Source organism: Acinonyx jubatus, chromosome E4 (assembly GCF_027475565.1).
Source record: "Acinonyx jubatus isolate Ajub_Pintada_27869175 chromosome E4, VMU_Ajub_asm_v1.0, whole genome shotgun sequence".
In the NCBI taxonomy this organism is placed as follows: domain Eukaryota; kingdom Metazoa; phylum Chordata; class Mammalia; order Carnivora; family Felidae; genus Acinonyx; species Acinonyx jubatus.
Genome location: NC_069395.1, coordinates 21,946,246 through 21,969,959, shown reverse-complemented (window position 1 = coordinate 21,969,959; position 23,714 = coordinate 21,946,246). Strand labels below are relative to the sequence as shown.

General features: G+C 33.1%; 1 long non-coding RNA gene across 1 annotated transcript in view; it reads right to left on the bottom strand.

Annotated features, from left to right (window-relative positions):
• Positions 1-6,030: 6,030 nt before the first annotated feature.
• The window catches only part of LOC128313079 (uncharacterized), a 549,707-nt gene continuing 532,023 nt past the window's right edge, over positions 6,031-23,714 (bottom strand). Inside the window, exon 11 of the long non-coding RNA XR_008293246.1 lies at positions 6,031-15,407. This is a non-coding gene — a long non-coding RNA (uncharacterized LOC128313079). The remainder of the gene's footprint in view (positions 15,408-23,714) is intronic.

Here is a 23,714-nt window from a genome sequence, read left to right as displayed (position 1 = left end):
CATACAACTAATTAGAGGCAGAGTCAGATGATCTGGTTCTAGAGTCTATATATTTTCCCATTTTGGTTAACTGCCTCAAATTAGCAAAATTATAGATTAAATCACATCTTTAAGTTATTAGTTAAAACAATGTAATTTTATAAGAATTTGATATTTATGTTTGAAATAGAAGTCCTGCTGCTATGAATTTAAATATATTTGGGATATATATTATAATATCTATTATTAATTATATTAATATATTCCATTAAATCTATAAATATCTATAAATAATATCTACCATTAATTTAATATATAATATTATGACATATTGTGAGATAAATATATAAATAAATATATTACATATAATATTATGATATATATCCAAAATATATTTAAATTCATAGCAGCTAGACTGTCATTTAAAACATAAATATTGGGGCGCCTGGGTGGCTCAGTCGGTTGAGCATCCAACTTTGGCTCAGGTCATGATCTCATAGTTCGTGGGTTCAAGCCCCGCATCAGGCTCTGTGCTGACAGTTCAGAGCCTGGAGCCTGTTTCAGATTCTGTGTCTCCGCCTCTCTCTGCTCCTCCCTCACTTGTGCTCTGTTTCCCTCTGTCTCAAAAAAAAAAAATAAATAAACATTAAAAAAATTACATTAAAACATAAATATCAAATTCTTATGAAATTACATTGTTTTAACTAATAATTGAGATGTGGTTTGATCTGTAATATATATCTGTAACAGTAATATATTAATATGTTGGTTATTATATATAATTATATAGTATAAATTGATTACATGTAATATTATTAGTAATATATACTAGATAATATGTATGTACAATCACTGTTTTTCCTTAAACTAATTTAATGTTATATATTAGATATTTTTTACAATCAGCGCTTTTGTTCATAAAAATTTTACTATGTATTTTGCTTTATTTTATAATAACTAAATTTACTTGAAATTATTTTAATGTGTTTATCCACAAGGTTGTACTTATGATTCATTTAAAAAAATTGCCAATGTAAAGGCACATGTTTATTTAAAATGACGTATTTTGATCATCATTTTTGCAGTGGCATTGGAAATGTTTTTTATGGTCCTACATAGGTATGTGGCAATTTCTTTATTTCTGTAAGTGACCTAATCATCCCATGAGTACATTTAATATTTAACTATATTTCAGCTTTTCCCAGCTTGAAAATAATGATATTTCAGCTTTTCCCAGCTTTCCCTCAGGTAAAGATATAAAAAGATAAACTAGAGGGATGAGATCAAATTCTTCCCTCCCTTTACTCTCACCTACAATATGAGTCTCATGTTGGCTCTTGCAATGGATTCCACTGAGGCACAGCTGTTCTCTTCTTAGGGGGAGTGCCAGCTGGTGTTTATTGATGTGTGGTTAGTGTACTCCCATCCCTGGGAATCCTATTGGTTTCTGCTCCTAAAATATGTAGCTGGGGAACCAACAGTCTGTTTTTGTTAACTGGCTTCATTCTCAGCACTTCCTAACTTAGAGCAACCTAGAGTGTCCCTGGCCTGAGACAATATTCTGAGGTGTAGCCATGACTTTCTAGTATAGATAGCCTGTACTGAACTATTTGATTACAGGGCTATCGTGTACACTCTTTGGCAACACATCTGGTAACTCTCTAGCCAGATTCTCAGTGATATTTAAAATAATCTCTCTTTTTTCTTCTTTGCAATAAACTAGCAGGAACTTGTCAATTCCTTCAATGTCACATGGAAATAACTGAGGTTAATCTGGATAATCATCTCCCTCCACTACAGATGTGTTTTGTACCTTCACACACTGTATTTGTACTGAATTACCCTGCCTGGTCATCTCCTCCAGGGTTTTAAAAAGGAAGTATGATAACGCACTTCTGCATTCAGTTTTCTCTTCAACCTATCTAACAGATATAGTCACGAAGGACCCTAGCTCAGGAAGGCAAGGGAAAGAATGACATGAATCACCTCTGCTTCTCCTGTCTTCAATTCCTTTCTCCTTCCCACAAACTACAGGTATTGAAGTCATTCATGTATTTCTCCTTTTCTGGTAGACATTTTCCATTTATTGTATCCTGATTCCTGATCAATCATAAATATGTTTTTCTGAATTATAATAAAATTAAATGTCACTTAGAACTGCTTTATTTTCTTGAAAAAAAAAACCAATTATATATAGTTTTACCAAGGTCAAATTTTCAAGAGTTTATCTTTGGAAATGTCAAGTTCCTAAACACAATTTTTTTCACTCTCAAATGATTCAATAACCATCCAGTATTTCTTAGAGGCACATAGATGCCTCTGAAAGTAAGGATGTTATGGGCCCTCTTTGCAAAAGGCAAAATAAGAGAACTGTAATACATTTCCAAAATACTTTTTATCTTTTCAAAAACATGATACATTTTTGTTAAAAAAGGTAGTTTTCTAGTTTGTAGTTGCAGCATTTTCTAAGACAAGACTGAAGAGTAACAGAAATGTATGAACAATTTCAATGATAAATTCTCTAGAAAGTATTATTCAACAATAAAATAAGCCATTGCTGCCATCATCATGAAAGCTCAACAGAGTATTTTTTTATCTATGTTATGGTAGAATAAGATTTCTACCTAAAGTAAATTAATAAAAAAGAGATATAAAAGAGATTTAATATAAAAGAAATTTATTTCAATTAGTAAGAGGCTGGACATAAATATCACATGAGGTTAGTCATTTGTCAGCAGAAGCATTTTCGTTGATAGTTTTATATTTGGTGTATATAGAGTAATATAGGGACGCCTAGGTGGCTCAGTCAGTTGAATGTCCAACTCTTGATTTCAGCTCAGGTCATGACTCCAGGGTCATGGAATCAAGCCCTGCATGGGGCTTCATGCTGAGCATGGGATTGAGCCTTACATCGGATTCCATGTGGAGCCTGCTTAAGATTCTCTCTGCCCTTCCTCCTGCTCTCTTTCTCACTCACTCAATAGAGACAGAGACAGAGAGTAATATAAACATTTGGCTTATATTACATTTGGTTTGTAAATATTTGGTTTTGAATAAATCCCAGGTAGTGATGTATATATACCAAAATCACTCCACCTGGACCTAGAGAATCTGTAGAACATCTATGTTGATAGAGTTAAAGATAACTTTCTAAGCGGGTTCCCCTGCTTCCCTGTCCACTGAAGGAGGCTAATTGTCTTAACGGTTGGTCTTAAATGATGAGACTTCCTTTCAAAGAAAAAACACTCTTGCTGAGAAAATGCCTTCATGAGCCTTTGTTTGTTGGTTGAGTCTTTGTGAGATGTGAGACTGTCAGGTTCCAACCTTCTAGAGAAGAAGGTAACGCTATTTAATAATACCACATGGGGGAAAAATAAAGGTCTAAATAAAGGTCTAAGAGATAAGAGGGAGGATTAGAAATATATTATTACAAATGTTCTATATATTAGCTATTCCATCAGTTTGGGTTCCAAAATGAGAATGAGAAAGATTAGTAGCCCCAGAGATAAAACTGAACATTTGTAGACATTGTTGTTCTAAGCCACTGAAAATTTAAGGTTGTGTGGTAATGACTGATGAATATGTGATACTTTCTTCTTCTCCTCCCCCTCTCCCTCCCCCTCCCCCTCCTTCTTCTTCTTCTCCTCTTCCTCCTCTTCCTCCTCCTCCTCCTCCTCCTCCTCCTTCTTCTTCTTCTTCCTAAATCTCAATTGCTGAATTTGGTGTCTTCATTTTTATGGTGTTGGATTTTTTCCTCAAATATTGTTTCTTTGCATCTTAAGTTTTATTGACTCCTTATCTGTGATGAATGAAAGTTTTTCTTTAAGGAAATATAATGAAAGGGTAGTACTGTGGTCTCAGCAGAATATGAGTTAGTCTAAGCGATACTAAATGCTTTACTTAGATGGCTAAGAGCAGAATCAGAGTCTCCCTTTCCCATGCCATTCTTCTTTCTTATAATTTGGGTTACTTTGGGTATTCTTCTGCTTCTTTCTTAAACCCCCATATTTATATTCAGACCCTTTCTCAGACAGTAGTTCACAGCTGGAAAGCAGTTTTCACAATTTAACCTCGGAGTAAATATTGCTGCTTGTTACTATAAGCTGACTACAGTACCCATCTGTCCTTAATGTAATCCTAATGAATTATTTGGACAATTGGTCCTGAACTTCCAGGTTCTTTTGTGTATGTTGTCTCTGAACTTGAATGTTTTTGGAAGAGCTTTCTTACGTCTATAGCAGTTTTTTCCTAAATGTGTTTGACCTGTTGTTTTCTCTGCTTTTTCCCCATTCCTGAAATATAATTTCACTTGCTTTTTATTATCCAAGAGTTCTTCAAAAAATGTTGTTCTGTTGGCTGCATATGTTTTTTTAAAAAAACGTGTTAATTGACTATTTTTAAAGTTTATTATATTATTTATTTATTTTTTTTTAAATAATCTCTATACCCGCCATGGGGCTTGAACTCACGACCACGAGATCAAGATTTTCATGCTGAGCCATCCAGGTGCTCCACTGAAGGCATAATTTTCTAAATTTTTAGAGCCACTATAAAATTTATTTTGTTATTTTATGGCATTTTGGCGATTTTAAGATATTCTTAATGAAACGGGTGGAAACACAGGACATTAATCTCTCTTGCTAGAATTTCCAGCTTGTATTCATATTTATAATGCGTACATGTTATCACTCATGTTTTACATGATATATTAAAACAAAATAGCAAAATACAAAGTAAACAAAGTAAATTATATATTTTTATGCGTAGGAACTCACAGTAAAAGCCATGCATTCAATGGGCACCTAACAAACAATTTTGAAACTGCTTTTTTAATTAATTCTGATTACCACTCTATCTCATTAAAATGCTGTTAGAGAAATCTAATCCAACCTCTCTTTTCACAAATAAGTAAACCATAAATTCCAGGGAGTGAAATTATTTCCATGAGAACATCTACTGAGGTTTCCCATAATCAGTCTTAGGCCAAAGTTTGCCTTTATTTTTAAATCCCTATTTCATTACCTCTTTGATTATTAGGCAAAATGCTATTTGTGGTATCATGGAAAATTAATTTTTAAAGAAAGTGAGTTTTAAAATGGTCAAATTTGTGTGTCTATATATGTATAGTTCTTATGTGTATACATGTGTGTATATGAATAGTTCTTATATAATAACATATTATAGGTTATATACATATTTTTCAAAATCTTATGGACTTAAATTTAGTGTTACCCTAACTGAATAAACCAAAAAAAAATACACAAAATTAGCTGAAACTTCTATTTCTCTTTGCCTTTAGAACCTGAATTTCAATTAATGGCTATCATTTAATTAATCATGATAAATGGCCTTAGGAATAAAGAAATTAAATTTAAGGAACAAATGATTCAAGGAAAATAAAACATTTCTCAACAGTTTCTTTTAAACCTAAAAATCTCATTGTAGGTCAATGTTGTTTTACAAGTATTAATGAGCTGTTTGTGTCCTGCTTTTGTGTAGTTTTGAAAAAGAGTGCTCTAAATACATCATATTTCTCTAAGCCTTAAGGTAGAAATAAATTCTTTTTGAATTTTTATCCTTCCGCAGTCAGATCACTGCTTCTAACTTGTATCATTCAAATATACAGTACTTGGGTGATATTTCAAAAGAAAGCAAAAAAAGTATCACTGTGGCCAGCACACAAGTTAACAGCACATACCAATTTTCAGAAATACCTGAGTTCAGCTTTAGATGAGAACACATTATTCAAAGAAACAATCTTTAATATAATGCTCATGGCAACACATTATGCACTCATTTATTTTATAATTGAAAGTGATTATATTTTTGGAGTGCCTGGGTGGTTCAGTTGGTTAAGCATCCAACTTCAGCTCAGGTCATGATCTCGCGCTTTGAGTTTGAGCCCCACGTCCGGCTCTGTGCTGACAGTTCAGAGCCTAGAGCCTCCTTCAGATTCTGTGTCTCCCTCTCTCTCTGCCCTCCTCCACTCACGCTCTTTCTCTTTCTCTCTCAAGAATAAAAACATTAAAAAAAAATTTTTAAGTGATTTTTTTCACATTATACTAGGCAAGAAAATATATTTAATAAATAAGTGTATTTTTTCTACTAATTTCTAGGAACTATTATATCTTGAGTGTCATAACACACATTAGTATGTTAATCCAAGATTAATGTGATGATCTTGGATTCTCTAAATCATTTAGATTTGAAATTATTCACTGTTCACCCATTCACCCCTTACAATGTATCTTTTTAATCACTAATGTTTAACCAAATCCTACCAAGAATGTTGGCTAACATTGTAGAGGAGATTTAATCCTCCTCCAGCTCTCCTTAATTTTGGAGAACTATTTTTGGTAGGAGAAAAACATAGCAATACTTTGGGACCAAAAAGGTTTAAGAGAGAATTTTTTTTTATTAGAAAGGTAATTCAAATGTACAGTGAAAACTGCTATTCTGAAGAAGAAATAAATGTAAATTTTCTCATAATTTTTCTCCTAAATTGTAAATAGAGGACTTATAAAAATTGACAAAATCAAATTATGAAAACTGAACTAGATATCCTGATAAGATTTTAAGCATTAAAAGATTTCATAGATGATATTTATCCTTAAGTTTACCTCCTCGAATGCAATCTCAAGGCAACTCAGATTATATATAGTGTTTTGACCTGTTAAGGGCATAATTTTATTTGCGCCTAATTTAGCTGTTTTTATAGAGCTCTTAAATCAGTCATTTTAATATTTCAAAATGTTTCAAGATTTTTTTAACTAGTACAAAAGTAAAATACTGCTCTACTTATTAATCCATGTCTTTTGTCTTAAATTCCTAATCGTTTTAACAAGAATATTGCATTTTCCGAAAAAGTTTTAAACATATCATACAAATTCTGAAAGAATACTTAGCTTCAACTAAATCTGAGAAGATGTATTTAATGCAAGATAAATTATTACTTGAACTACTATAAATTCTTACTACTAATAAAAAAATGTTGTTAATGCATTACAGGAAGAATACAGTGTGCCAGCTACCTAATTCTATTAATTCAAGGAAATGTAATTAAATTGGGTATCAACTCTTCCTGCTACCATTGACTCATTTCTAATTAACACGCTTGTACTCAAAAAAAAAAATCAAAGAAATGCTGTGGCTGAGTTCATCTTCTCATTAAAAGGATTATTTGCTTCAAACTAAGTCAAGAGTTGTGTTTTTTTAACCTCCAAAGGGAAAAAAAATATGCTATCAAAATGATTTAGTGTGAAGGATTCAAACTGCAATTTAAAAATGTATACATGGGGCCTGGTGGAACCTCTACTAGTGAACCAAATAAAAGCCATTATAATGAATTGTTGAGACAAAAAGGATGGATGAGGATTATTAGCTATCCTTTCTGTTAAAAAAAAAACACAAAAACTGGTTATGAAGAGTAGCGTACTGTACCTCTTTCTTTTGATATAGATTAAAACCAAAAAAACTCTACATTACCAGCAAAGCCTTTGGGGGGAAGATGTCATTTATATTCAGTATATCAGAAAGAAGACATACAATGTATTCGGAAAGCAAATCAATTTTATTTTAAGATTAAAAGGATGAAAAACATCATTTCTGAAGTTATCAGCCTATAGTTTCATTACTAATTCCTAATTACTAATTAATTTAATAGATTGATAACTAAGTAAATTTCACATTACAATTTCAATATGATGTGGGGGTGAAGCACAGAGGATTTTTATCAGTATGATACTATGATAATAGATACATGTCAACAAACATTTTTCCAAGCTCCTAGAATATGCAACACCAAAATGAACCCTAAGGTAAACTATGGACTTTGGATAATTATGATGTTACAATGTAGGTTAATCAGTTGTAACAAATGTACCATTTCAGTGGGAGATATTGATAATGGTAAAGGTTATGCATGTATGGGAAAGGGTACACCTGTACGTCCTTTTCAATTTTTCTATAAACGTAAAACTACTCTAAAAAATGAAGTCTTCAAAAATTGATGTGGGTAAACAGTTTATTTATAACTACAATGAAGGAAACTAAGTGGTTAAGTGCATTTGGCAGCCCAAAGGTAAAAATGTGTGAGTGTGCATGGGTGTGCGTGTATGTACATGTCTCTGTATACACACAATTCATATACCACAATTCATCAGTGGCAAATATGGTAAACTTATTTTTGAGACTCTATGAGTGATTTAGTGTCAGAACAGGTTTGAACTCATTGGTCACCAAATATTTGCCAAATAAAATCTGAGTAGTTAAATCTAAAATGATTTCCCATTCAGGAGCACCTGGGTGGCTCAGTCCATTGAGCATCCAACTTTGGCTCAGGCCATGATCTCATGGTTTATGAGTTCAAGCCCCGCGTCAGGCTCTGTACTGACAACACGGAGCCTGGAGCCTGCTTCAGATTCTGTGTGTCTCTCTCTCTGTCCCTCCCCAGCTCACGCTCTGTCTCTCTCTCTCAAAAATAAACATTAAAAAAATGTTTTAAATAAATAAAATGGTTCCCCATTCCTATACAAATATTTCTACTCTTCAGGTTAAATGGTAAAAGAATGACTCTCCTCAGCTGTAAGAGAGTCTAATACCCTACCTTCAATGTTGTTTGTAATAAAAATAATTTTTAGCTAAATTATTGAGTGCCATCTATGTGTATAGCACTGTGACTTGTAGGTGTTCTATACAATTAGCAAAACAATCCTTTGAAGTCATTTTAGCCCTACTTTACAAGAAAAGACCTTAGAACTAGTGGGATTAAGTAACTTGTCCAAAGTCACACAGCTAGCAAGCAGCAAAGCCAAGATCTGGATCACATTTTTTTTCTTTAAAAGCCCATTTTCTAAACCACCAGCAAAATGAGAAAAACATGAAATGTTCTCAGTGTACTAGAGGAGCTTGATTAATGTTAGTTATTATTATATCTTTCTTACTTTACTTTAAAAAAATTCTACTGATTTTTCTCCATTTAAAAATGATGGCAAGCTAGATAGCAAAGGTTCTTGGTGTAAGAAAATAAAAAATTGTTCTGTTAAACTTATTAAAGTATAAGCCACGTTCTGATAAAAGAGTGACTATATTCATATATCCTTTCAGTAACATGTTACTTCTTTGTAGTCAACTACATAGGATCTATTTTAAAATATATGAAGGGGCACCTGGGTGACTCAGTGAATTAAGTGTCCAACTCGATTTCTGCTCAGGTCATGATCTCACAGTTGGTGGGATTAAGCCCCACATCGGGCTCTGTGCTGACAGCATGGAGACTGCTTGGGATTCTCTCTCTCTCCCTCTCTCTCCTCCCCTCCCCAACTTGCTCACTCTCTCTCAAAAAAAAAATTGTTTTTAATTTAAAAAATAAATATATGAAAATTCAGTTGCTTTTAGTTGTATTAGCACAAAAAAATCTCATAGCAAATGACACTATTTCAAGAAATGTATATTTTCAAAGGCTATTATGCATGTTCAAGGAGGACTGGAATATTTTAAAATGCTTTATACTCCTTTGATTTTCAAACCACATTCTACAGATCATAAAAATCTTTAGAAAGAGAATGTTCTGAATGACAGTTATAGGAAATGCAATTGTAAAGGTATGTCATTTATGTAGTATTTGGCAATATCAAATGCATCTGACTTAACATACTCAACGATAATTGTGGAATGTTTTGGTAGAAATGACATGACTCTTTAAGGAATGTTTAGTCATAAAGTGCTTATAATAAGCAATGTTTAGGCATAAAAGGCTTATAATGGATATGAGATTTGGAAGATGAGTGATTCAGAGAAAGCTATGATCAGACACAGAATCTCTCAGGCCAGTATGATTAAGAAAGTAGGAGCAGAACAATAAGCTGTGGTTTAGTCATAAATGTAGGCATATATATATATATATATATATATATATATATATATATATATATATATAAACGTCATTTATACCACAGACTAGAGATTTTTGTCTCCCCCACTGATTGCTTTATTCCAAATACCTATGCAATGTAGATGCTCAGTAAATGTTTGTTAAATAAATTAATTTAGTCAACAAATACCTATTAAGTACCTCACACAGGAAATGATTACAGATATGAATGAAACGTGACAGGTGTCTTATTAGGAGTATTACAGAAATAAGACTCTGGGATATCTGCTGAGAGACTAATCATGTATTGCTGTGGGAATTTCAGGTCATAAAACTGAGTGAAGCTTGTTTTCCTTGAGTTTGTGACCTGCTCTGGCTTCAAGATTCTGGAATCTCATGCTCCAAGGGAAAAATTAAAATGGCATCAACAATGTGAGACCTACACTAAAATGCCACTGTGACAGAAAAAAACCCACACACACCTCCTAAACCCGTATCTGTCTCTTTGAGTTCAGAGATTTTGAGGCAGGCTCCAATCCAAAGAATGTGATAGTGGCCACTGTTCATCTGACACTGAATTTGGGCCAAGTCAGTAAAGAATTTGAGGGACAAATCTAATAGAGATGTACAGTAAATGGTTGCAATAACTGATATCAAGGTAAAGAATAAAACAAAGGAAAATATATTTGGGTGTAATAAATGCTTTTGCACAATATAAAAGCCATGAAAGAACATGCAGAATATAGGCGAAAGATGGAAGCCTGAGGAACAGCAATTAGAAGAATGGTGGATGAAAGAGAGCTTCTGGGAATCTTAAAAAAAAAAAAAAAAAAAAAAGATCCAAAGGGCTTTCTGGACTGCAGAAAGCAAAAAAACATAATAGTTTGAAAACACATTCTACATACTGACTTCCAGACTCCAACAATGGCAATGTAGTTTGTATCACCCTAACCCTCGTGTTGTTAAAAATTCTAGACTATGGAATATGAATGCACACATAGTCCAGAGGTACTGGTGAGCAATCAAAAGCAGGCTGAAAGTGAAGCAGACAAAAACAGTGAAAGAAAGGAAAAACAGTGATAAGATCCCATTTACCAGGTTTTTATTGGAAGTGTACTCCTCAGTCCCCCTGGCACCCAAAGAATAGAGATCTTGTAGAAAATGGTCATCTAATTGGGCGGAGGTATCACAGGCAAATTTCGGAACATCCAGAACAGATAAAAATCTAGGGGAGAAAAGAAGAAAGAAAGGAATTCCAAGTTTCTGAACTATGCCTGTGAAGGGAAGGTTCCCTATAAGCTAGGATAAAACAAGAGTGGATAACCTTAAAAAGGTGATTAGAGATTTCAGCAGTTGCCCAATGGTTGGAAAACTACATTTGGAGTTCAAGTCCTGCCAACTGGGATGGGTATGGTCACCATTTTGAACTTTCCATTGAAACCCCGGAAGGAATATTCTAGGAACAAGGGCAATACCAAAATAGATCTGTCCCAATAAAGCCTCAAACCAAGCCTCCATGAAAGAATGCAGACCATCATTAATATAAGAATCTGCTAAAATAAAGCCTAGCACTCTATTTAGAGGAAGATTTTGGATTTTTGGATTCTTCAACTTAATGAGTATAGATTCAACTGTTACTAGACTTCCAAAAAGACAGAAAAATATGACCCATACTAACAATAATCATCAAATAGAAATTAGCCCCCACAAATGACCTCAATTAAAGGACTTTAAAATAGCTATTTTAACTAATGTGAGCATAGTGTTTAACATAATGTTAAAGAATTTGAAGAAACATATAGGTTTAGTTGTTAAAGCAATGGGAAATTGCAGGAGAGATACGAAAATTATTTAAATAACCAATGTAAGTACTAGGAATTAGATAATGTAATATGTGACACTAAAAATTCATTGCATGTGATTAATAATAGATTTGAAATTACAAAGGAATGGGTCACTTACCTTGTAGACAGGTCAACAAAAATTATTCATACTGAAACACCTAATAATAGAGCTTGAGTTTCTGAATGCATGAAGCCAAATTTGTTAGCACTAAAGGGATAAATCCAAAAAGTCATTATCATATGCCAATCATATTTAGAGATTTAATTTAACACTCCACTCCTAGTAAGTAGAAAGTAAAAAGTTTAAGAAAGTTTGGCTTTAGGGGCACCTGGGTGGCTCAGTCAGATAAGTGTCTGACTCTTGATTTCAGCTCAGGTCATGATCACATCATTTCTGAGTTTGAGCCCTATGCTGGGCTCTGTGCTGACAGTGCTGAGACTGCTTGGGATTCTCTCACTCTCCCTCTGTACAATGCTCCCATTTGGGTATGTTCTCTCTCTCTCACTCTCTCTCTCTCTCTCTCTCTCCCTCAAAATAAATAAATATGCTTTTTAAAAAAATTTTGGCTTTAGAAAATTTGAACAACTGTATTAACAATTTTACTTTATCTTCATTCTTAGATTCTTAAATAAAACTTGCAGGGCTCACATTCAATTCACTCTAAATACACAAGGAACATAAAACAAAATAGACCATATGCAAAGCCTCAGAACATTATCAAAAAGTGTCAAGGAATATAATCACACAGATCATGTTTCTTGGAAAATAGATGAAATATAATATACATAACAATAAGACATCTCCAAAATCTCCAAATATTTATAAACTAAACAAAATGTTCCTAATGTGTCTATATTTACAAATAAGACTCATTGTTAAAGTATAAATGCTCTCCAAAATTTTACATAGATTCAATGCAATCCTATTCAACGGTTTTCTTTTATAGATATTGACAAGCTAATTCTCTATTCTATAGGAAAATGCAAAGGATTTAAAAGAGCAAAATAATTTTGAAAAGGAAAAATAAAACTGGAAGGCTTACAATAGCTGATTTTAAAGGATACCATAAAACTGATCTATCATGACTATATTATTCACTCAAGGGTAAACATTTCAATCAATGGATCCAAATGGAAAGCATGAAAATCAACCCACACATACATGGCCAATTGATTTTTGAAGAAGGTGTAATTATAACCCAGTGGAGAAATGATGGTGTTTCCAACAAATCATGCTGTAAACATTATAAATCTATATATGGAGAGATTTACTTTAGCCCCTATCTCACATCATCTGCAAAAATCTACTTAAAGTAAATTTATAGACCTAAATGCAAAAGTTAAACATATAGAGCATCTAGCAGACAACTTAGAATATCTTAACAAGCCCTTGAGATAGATAAGGTTTTTTTTTAATAGATAAAAAAAAATTCTAAGCTAGGACAAATAAAAATGACAATATAGGGTTAATTAAAATTAAATGTTAAAAGGCAAAGTAAACCCACAATGAAGAACATATATAAATCAACATATGAAGTATATATGTATACATATGAACGCCTACAAATCGATAATACAGAGACCAAATCACTCATCTGTTAAAAACAGTTGGACTGCTTGAACAACAGACACTTAAAAATGAAGACATACGAAGAGCCAATAAGCATCAAAAAAGTTGCTCACCATCATTTGTCATCAGCGTAATAAAAATAAAACAGCAGGGGCGCCTGGGTGACTCGGTCGGTTAAGCCTCCAACTTCTGCCCAGGTCATGATCTTGCAGTTCCTGAGTCCAAGCCCCACATCAGGCTGTCTGCTCTCAGCAGAGACCCTGCTGCAGATCCTCTGTCCCCCTCTCTCTCTGCCTCCCCTCACTTGTGTGTGTGTGCGCACTAAACACCCATTAAGAGGCTAAAACGGAAAAGATTATTGAAGAAAACATAAAATAATTAATAGTCCCTCACTATTGCTTGTGAGGATACAAAATGGTACAACCTTTTGAAAAACTTTGACGATATCTTTTAAATTTAAATATAAAACCATTTTATACCCCAGGAATTCCTCATTAAGACATTGTCCCCTCAAAAAAAAAGAAAGAAAAAGGAAAAGAAAGAAAATGTATATACTCAGAAAAGATATTTATCAGAACATATATAGCAGCTTTAATCACCATAGGGAAAAACTCAAAAGAGCCCAGGTGTCTATCAACAGGAGAATAAGTAATACATTTTGGTATATTCATGCAATGACATACTACATTCCAATAAAAATGCAAAAGTAACTGAACAATGTCATGCCACAGATGCATCTCAAAAATATTAATTTTATCAAAAGAATACAGATACAAAAGTATATATCATCTATAATCCCATTTAAGTAATGTGCAGGAAAAGACAGAATTAACCTGCATAGTAGAAATCACAGCAATGGTTACCTATGGTGAGAGGAGAATTGACGGAAAAAAGCATATGGAAAACTTACAGGGTGACATAAACACAGTATCTCCTAACTAGGGTGGTAGTTACACAGGGAGTCACACAGGTTACTCAGAGATAATTAAAAACTCATGTATTTTATTTTATGAAAATCATTTTTCCAAGAATAATACTTAATGCAAAAGCTATGTTGGAAAAAAAAAACTAAAAAGTGATACTTGCATTTGGAAATAAAGTTCAATGGTGAACTCTGCCAGAAAACACTCTTTAGGGTGGCCATGATAGAAGTCACGCTACAATAATTTATTGGAGTGAATGGCAAGTTTTATTCACAATTACTTAATTTATTCAACATCCATTTTCTGAACACACATTTTTTTCTGGACACTGTTCAAGTACTGAGGATACAATGATTAAGAACAAAATTCTGCCCAAAAGGGACTTATATTCTAATAGAAATGGACACTGAATAAATGAATGAATGAGACTATATTGGGTTAGTGCTCTAAAATGTTTAAGTCAATCAAGAGAGAACAATAGGGAAAAATAATATGAAACTGAAATTCAAATAATCTTTTTGACAGCTATCTACTCTTCCATGAACCAGGTAATTTCTACAAGAACATTATCCTAATTTTTAAAATGAAAAGACCAATCTAGAATACAGTAAAACCTTGGTTTGCAAGCATAATTTGTTCCAGAAACATGCTTATAATCCAAAACACTTATATATCAAAGTGAATTTCCCCATAAGAAATAATGGAAACTCAGATGAATCATTTCACAACTCAAAAATATTCATATAAAAATGATTACAATACTCTAATATGATACAAAATAATAAATAAAATATAAAATATAAACAAAAATAAACAAGTTAACCTGCACTTACTTTTGAAAACCTTTGTGGCTGGTGTGAGGGAAATAAGAGAGAGGAGAGTTATTGTGTACGATAACTTTCACTATCACTAACGGATGTTGACTACAGTACAGTATTAATGAACTCTTCTTATTTACTGTATTTAATGTAACTGGCAATAAGGTAGCAGAGGAAAGGGTCTATATCTGCAGACATCCTGACCTAGAATGAAGCAAAGCATTCCTAAGCTTACTGTTGTATGGAAAAGCAAAAGACTGTCCATAGGTGCTCTAAAGTGACAAAAAATATACCAGTACCTGTTGTGGGCACCTTCCAACATTGTGAAAAAATCACTTTTTTCTGTCAAACACCATGGGCTGAGACTGAGCATCCAAACATGGGGGATGATCACCCACAATCCTGCAGTGAGAGAGAGACAGAGAAGAACCATTGACTCAGTTGTGATCATGTGACTCCAGAGTAATGTACTACTCATATTGAAGACATCACTCATTTATCAAGTTAAAATTTATTAGAATTGTTTGCTCATCTTTTTTCAAAAATTTTTTTAAGTTTATTTATTTTTGACAGAGACAGAGTGCGAGCACGAGCTGGGGAGGTGCAGAGAGAGAGAGAGAGCGAGACACAGAATCGGAAGCAGGCTCCAAGCTGTCAGCACAGAGCCTGATGAGGGGCTCGAACTCACGAACCGTGAGATCATGACCTGGGCTGAAGTCGGACACTTAACCGACTGAGCCACCCAGGCGCCCCTAGAATTGTTTGCTCATCTTGTAGAACACTCACAGAACAAGATAATTGCAATCCAAAGATTTACTGTATTTCTAACTTTCTGCTCTAAAATCCTGAACTTATTTTCACTATATTATATAATGCACGTTTTCCCACAAAGATTTTTGTCCTTTTCTATTTGTCTTAGAGCAATGCGTTGAGTTGTTAAAAATAACCTAATTTCTGTTATTATTCTAAGTCACTAAATCTAATCATAAATCATATTTGTTTAAAAATATCATGACATATAAATATAACAATATAGTTTTGTTTCATGTCGCTAAGTCTGGAAAAAAAAACAAAAACAAAAAAACCTCAGAGACTGTGTGAGGTGTGTGTGTGTGCACTTGCAAATGCATGATTATGCATAAAGCAATGTCAATAGGATTCCATAGATTATTTGGGAGTTCTCAGAAATGAAGGCAGAACTCTAAGATAATCCAGCCATATCCTTAGTCCATTTGATAAAAATGATTAGTCCATTCATTCACCAAATTTACACAATTAATGTTATTATTCCAAAAAACATCATCAGGCACCAAGATGGGTCATATTTTTCAGGCATGAATAAATGGAAAGTTTTCATCGTTATTTTAGTAAGTTACTAAACTTTAGTAAGCTACTAAACTTTAGTAAGTTACTAAACACATGCTCTGTATGTGCCTGCCCTATCAGCTACACAATTATGATTAAACTGGACAGCCCCTATGACTTCTTAATACTTTAAACAAGAATTTTATTACCTTCATGCTCAGAATGCCTGCTTAAGAATGTTGTTGACAAAGTAGCTTGGGAACATCTTACAAAGTGAACAGTATAAACAGCATTATGATGCATTAAACAAGGTTACTTGAACTTATCTGTGAATTTTAATAAACAATGACATTTTATAAAATACAGGATCCTTTTGTGTAAGAAATTATAAATAAGGTTGAATTTGCTGATTATTTCATGACTGAAGTAATTGTTATAAAACAAACATAAATAACATTAATTTGCATTTAACATACGAATACTGATTCTTGAGGACAGCATAGTGTTTCACCTTTCTCTAATTAACTCTAACAACAGTGCTTTTGAGAGCAGATGAGAAAATCGTTATTATGCCTTTTTTTCCCATAAACCAAAGCACGGAGAAACAAAACACATTTAATGGTCAAAGATAATTTTCTGACTGCAAAAATGTGCTGAAATATAGCAAAGCTAATAGTAGAAATCAGGACTAGATGTACTAAAAGTGGTTTAATATCAGTGATATCCCTTCTTTTTTGAGAGATACCTTTGATAGTCTCATTACAAAAAAAAAATATTATAGCACTCCCATTCCACCTCATCTTCCTTGTTCCCCTTCTCTGTTCCCTTCTTCCCTTCAGCAAAACACAAACTAAAATAAAATACCTTCATTGCATTGAAAGTATATTTTCTACAAAAGCTAAAACTTAAGCCAATCTTTACAAAGATTAGCTATTTCTTTTGGTCATACAGAAAAAAAATCCACCTTCTAAAAATTGAAGTAAATGGAAAATGTGTTAGTAAATTTAGAGTAAAACTCAATTCTGCTCAAACACTAAATTTCAATAAAAGACTCCCATGATTGGAATAAGAGAGATTTTGATTTTTTCCTTGACCTGGCAATGCACACAATATCTTTGACACTTGGTCAGTTCTGAAATTCTCTTCTGAAGGAAATGCATAATGAAAATGCTTTCTCACAAGAGTGTTTATTAATACGTAGAATACATCCCTCCATCACCGCTCTTGTTGATCTAGCACAGGCTTGTGCAAAGCAATACTGAGATTTTCCAATATTCCTTGAGTTGAATTCAAGTCACACCACTTCTTCCAGACCATGTTCTCTAAATAATGTGTCATCACAGGCAAAACCTAGGACTCTGGAGTAAGCCACGACCGAATAAGAAACATATTTTTTAAATATTAAAGTTCTCCAAGCAAAATCACAGTGAAATCTGCAGTTTCCCTGCTTTTGTTTTCCTGCCAAAGTTGCTAAGACTTTGACACTCTTTACTGCATCTTATAAAAGACTTAAAAAGTAAGAACAGCATTTACTCAACAAATGTTTACCAAGTATTTACTAGGTGCTATTAATTATGATTGAGGCAAGTGTTGGGAATACAGCAATTATGAGGACATATATGAATCTGGCCCCATAGAGCTTCCTTAGGAATATGCCAGACAGAATATAATGAAATAAGGGAAAGGGTCCAGTAACAGCAGGCTGTGAGAAATGCCATGAAGAAAACTATCACAGCAATAGAATAGAAAGCACATATTTGGAAGCTAGTTAGGGAGGGAAAAGCCACCCTGTGCAGGCACTATCTTAGATAAGACCTGTGGATAAGAGAGAGAGTCAAAGAGTGAATGTGTATTCGGAAAGAGGGAAAATACATGTAAAGTCCTAAACCGAGAAACCAGAGAAAATCAAGAATTCCCTTTTGGATATAATCAATTTGAGAAGTTTATGAAATATGCAAGTGAAAGATGTTATAAGCAGTTGGATTAAAAAAAAAAAAAATGGAGCTCCGCAAAGCGATCTGTGCTTGATATGTTCGAAAGTGATTACCATACAGACTATTTAAAAACTTGGAGCAGGATGGTATACAGAACATATGAGGAATGATCCATTCCAAAATTTAGTGATCTGATTGTGAAGAAAAGAAGCAGCAAAAAGTGTCTGCCAAGGAGTAGCCAGTAGAAAAAAAAAATAAAATAAAAGATAAAAGGATAGGAGTAAAGGACTAGCAAAAGCTGCTGTTAAGTAAAAGCTAAAATACGAGAAGAAAAGTATTTCACTGGGATGGACAACAAGATCTGGTAGGTTTGAGATCATATTGAAGTGAGTTGAAGAATAAATGTAAACGTCCATGCCTAGTAGCACAGAGGACTAGATTCCTTGTCTGACCTTTCTGATGAAAACGACTCTAAGAAATCTGAAAGATAAAGAAAAAAAAAAAAAAGTCAGGCACCACATACACACACAAACAACCCTGCCAAGAGCAAAACCCAGATAAAACAAACAAGTCAGCCTGCTAGGAGTGGAGTATATATAAACTCTCCCTTATTCTAATTTACTATCTTCCTAATTTCTCTCTTTTTTTTCTTTGAATATAGTTGACACACAATGTTACATGAGTTCCATGTGTACAAATTAGTGATTTGACAGGGTTTACACATTAGGGTATGTTCACCATAAGTGTAGCTACCATGTGTCCCATTACATTGCTATTATAATATCATTGACTGTATTCCTTATGCTCTGCTCTTTATTCCCATGACTTACTCATTCCATAACCCCCTCACCTACAACCATTTTGCCCAACCTCCCATTTTCTTCCCCTCTGACAACCATAAATTTGTTCTCTATATTTATAGTATGATTCTGCTTTTTGTTTATTCACTGTTTTAGATTCCATTTATGATTGGAATCCTGTGTATTTGTCTTTTTCAGTTTGACTTATTTCACTTAGCATAATACCTTCTAGATCCATCCGTGTTTTCTCAAATGGCACAATTCATCCTCTTTTATGGCTGTGTACTATTCAATCGTGTTCTCGTCCTTTTTTATGGCTGTGTACTATTCAATTGTGTACATATACCACATTTTCCTTATCCATTTATTTACTGATACACACTTATGTTGCCTCCATGTCTTGGCTATTGTAAATAATAAGGGGTGGATATATCTTTTTGAATTAGTGTTTTCATTTTCCCTGGTAAATACCCAATAAAGGAATTATAGGATCATATGATATTTCTATTTTTAATTTTTTGAGGAAACTCTATACTTTTTTCTACAGTAGCCATGTCAATTTACATTCCCATGAACAGTGCACAAGCATTCCTTTTTATCCACATCTTTGCCAACACTTGTTTCTTGTCTTAATTTTAGCCATTCTAACAGGCATGAGGTGCTGTCACATTGAGGTCTTGATTTGCATTTCCCTGATAATTAGTAATGTTGAGCATCTTTTCATGTGTCTGTTGCCCATCTGTAGGTCTTCTGTGGTAAAATATCTACTCAGATCCTCTGCCCATTTTTTAATTGGATTGTTTTGTTTTGTTTTGTTTTGTTTGGTGTTGAGTTAGTTGTATGAGTTTTTTATTTTGGATATTACCCCATTATTGGATATATTATTTACAAATATCTTCTCACATTAAGTAAGTTGTCTTTTAGTTTTGCTGTTTGTTTCCTTTGCTATACAAAAGTTTTTTATTTTGATGAATTCCAGTTTATTTTGCATTTCTTTCCCTTGCCTTAGAAGATGTATCTAGAAAAATGTTGCTATGGTTGGTGTCAGAGAAATTACTCCCTGTGCTCTATTCTAGGATTTTTATGGTTTCAGGTCTCACATTTAAGCCTTTAATCCATTTTGAGTTTATTTTTGTGTTAGAAAGTTGTCCGCTTTCATTCTTTTACATGTAGCTGTCCAGTTTTCCCACCACCATTTATTGAAAAGACTATCTTTTCCGCCATTGTAGATTCTTGCCTCCTTTGTCATAGGTTAATAGACCATATAAATGTGGGTTTATTTCTGGGGTCTCTATCCAGTTCTTTTGATGTGTCTATTTTTGTATCAATGCCATACTGTTTTGATTACTATTTATGTAGTATATCTTGAAATCTGGAATTGTGATATCCCCAGCTTTGTTCTTCTTTCTCAGGATTACTTTGGCTATTCGGGATCTTCTGTGGTTCCATACAAATTTTAGCATTATTTGTTCTAATTTTGTGGAAAATGCTATCAGTATTTTAACAGGGATTGTGCTGAATCTGTAGATTACTTTGGGTAATAGGACCATTTTAACAATATTAACTCTTCCAATCTATGAGCATGAACTAGTTTTCCATTTGTTTGTGTCATCTTCAATTTCTTTCATCAGTGTTTTATAGCTTTCAGAGTACAGGTCTTTCACTTCATTGGTTAAATTTATTCCTAGGTATTTTATTCTTTTTGGTGTAAATGGTGTTGCTATTTTTTTGTTTTATTGTTTTTTTTTCTTTCTGTGACTTCATTGTTAGTGTATAGAAATGCTAATGACTTCTGAGTATTAATTCTATATCTTGCCATGTTACTGAATTTGTTTATTACTTCTAATAGTTTTTTGTGGAATCTAAGATTTTCTATGTGTAGTATTATGTTATCTTGCATATAGTGACAGTTTGATACCTTCTTTACAAATACGGATGCCTCTTATTTACTTTTCTTGTATGATTGCTATGGCTAGGACTTCGAGTACTATGTTGAATAAAAGTGATGAGAGAAGACATCCTTGTTTTGTTCCTGATCTTAGAGGGAAAGCTCTCAGTCTTTCACTGTTGAGGATGATGTTAGCTGTGGGTTTTTCATATACAGTCTTTATTATGTTGAGGTATGCTCTTTCTAAACCTACTCTGTTGAAGGTTTTTAGGATGAATGGATATTATACTTTGTCAATGCTTTTTCTACATCTATAAAGATGATATAATCTTTATTCTTTGTTTTATTAATGTGGCATATGGCATTGATTGATTGATTTGCAAATATTGAACCATCCTTGCATCCAGGAATAAATCCCACTTAATTGTGGTGAATGTTCTTTTTAATTTTGTGCAATTTGCTAATATTTGTGCAATTAGCAATTTGCTAATATTTTGTTAAGGATTTATGCATATATGTTCATCAGGAATATTGTCCTGTAGTTTTCTCTTGTTGTTATGTCTTTTGCCTGGTTTTGGTACCAGGGTAATGACAGCCTCATAGAATGTATTTGGAAGTTCTCCTTCATCTTCTATTTTTTTAATAGTTTGAGAAGAATAGGTATTAACTCTTCTTTAAAAATGTCTGGTTAAAAAAAATGTCTGGTAGAATTTACTTGTGACTCTATCTGGTCTTGAACTTTTATTTTTTGATAGTCTTTTAATTACTGATTCAATGTTGTTATTCGTAATATTACTATTCAGATTTTCTAATCTTCCTGGTTCAGTTCTGGAAGATTGTATATTTCTAGAAACTTATCCATTTCTTCTAAGTTGTCCAGTTTGTTGGCATATAATTTTTCATAGTATTCTCTTATAATCGTTTGCATCTGTGTGGTATCAGTTGTTACTTCTCCTGCCTCATTTCTGATTTTATTTATTCAGATCCTGTCTCTTCTTTTGTTGAAGAATCTAAGAGTTGTCAATTTTATTTATCTTTTCATAGAATCAGTTCTTGGTTTCATTTATTTTTTTCTACTGTTTTTTTTAAGTCTCTATATCATTTTTTGCAGCTCTGATTTTTATTATTTCCATTCATCTATTCACCTTGGGCTTTGTTTTTTTCTCCCTTTCTAGTTCCTTTCGGCATAAGGTTAGATTGTTTATTTTAGTTTTTTTCTTATTTCTTGAGGTAGGCTTGTATTGGTATAAAGTTCCCTCTCATAACTACTGTCACTTTTGGACTCTTGTGTTTTCATTTTAATTTGTCTCCATGATATATATGTATTTTTTTTTCTTTTTTTTTTACCTATTCTTTGATTGCTTCATTAACCCATTGGACTTTTAGTATCAACATGTTTGTATTTTTTCCAGTTTATTTTTTCTTGGGACTTATTTCTAGTTTTATATTGTTGTGGCCAGAAAAGATGCATAGTATGATTTCAATCTCCTTAAATCTACTGTGGCTAGTTTTATGGCCTAATATGCAATCTATTCTGGAAAATGTTCCATGTGCACTTGAAAAGAATGTATATTCTGTTGTTTTTGGATGGAATGTTCTGTATTTGTCTTTTATGTCTATCTGGCCCAATGTGTCAATCAAAGACATTGTTTCCTTACTGATTTTCTGTCTGGATGATCTATCCATTGATGTAAGTGGAGTGTTAAAATCCTCTACTATTATTGTATTACCACCACTTTCCCTATGCTTATTAATATTTGCCTTATATATTTAGGTACTCCAGTGTTGAGTATGATACTAGCATGATACTAGTATCTTGATATATAATACAATTATTATATCCTTTTGTTGGATTGATCCCTTTGTCATGATGTAATATCCTCCTTTGTCTCTTGTTAGTCTTTGTTTTAAAGTCTATTTTGTCTGATGTATTGCTACCCAGCTCTTTCTTCACTTCCATTTGCTTGGTGAATGTTTTTTCAGCCCTTCAATTTAAGTTTGCATGTGTCTTTACATCTGACTACATAAAGATGGGTCTTATTTATTTTTTAATTCATTTTGCTACTTTCTGTCTTTTGATTGGAGAATTTAGGTCATTTACATTTATAGTAATTACTGCTAAGTATGTACTTATTGTCATTTTAAAGATTTGTTTTGTTTTTTCTTACTTCTTTGTTCTATTCTTCATCTCTGTTCTCTTTCTTTGTGATTGATAAGTACGTATAGTGTTTTATTTGGCTTTCTTTCTCTTTACTTTTTGTGTATCTATAATAGGCTTTGGGTTTGTAGTTACCATGAGGGTCATACATAACATTCTAAGTAAATCGCAGTCTATATTAATGTGATGGTCATTTAAGTTTAAACACATTCTAAAAACTGGAAAACAAAAAAAATCTGTTTTCTTTTTCTTTTTCACTTTCTCTTCCCTTTTTACTCCTTCCTCCACATTTCATGTATATGTTGTCATATTCTACAACTTTTATTCATATTTCTCTTTTGTCTAATTATAAGCATTTTTTTCCACTTAAAGAAGTCCCTTTAACATTTCTTGTAAAGCTGGTTTAGTGATGATAAACGTCAAATCTGAATGATAACCTTGCCGGGGAGAGTATTCTTGGTTGTGGTTTTCTTTTTTTCCTTTCGGCACTTTGAATATATCATGCCATTCCCTTCTGGCTTACAAAGTTTCTGCTGAAAAATCAGCTGATAGCCATACAGGTTTTCCCTTGTAGGTAACATTTTCTCTCACTGCTGCTTTTAGGATTCTCTCTTTATCTTTAAC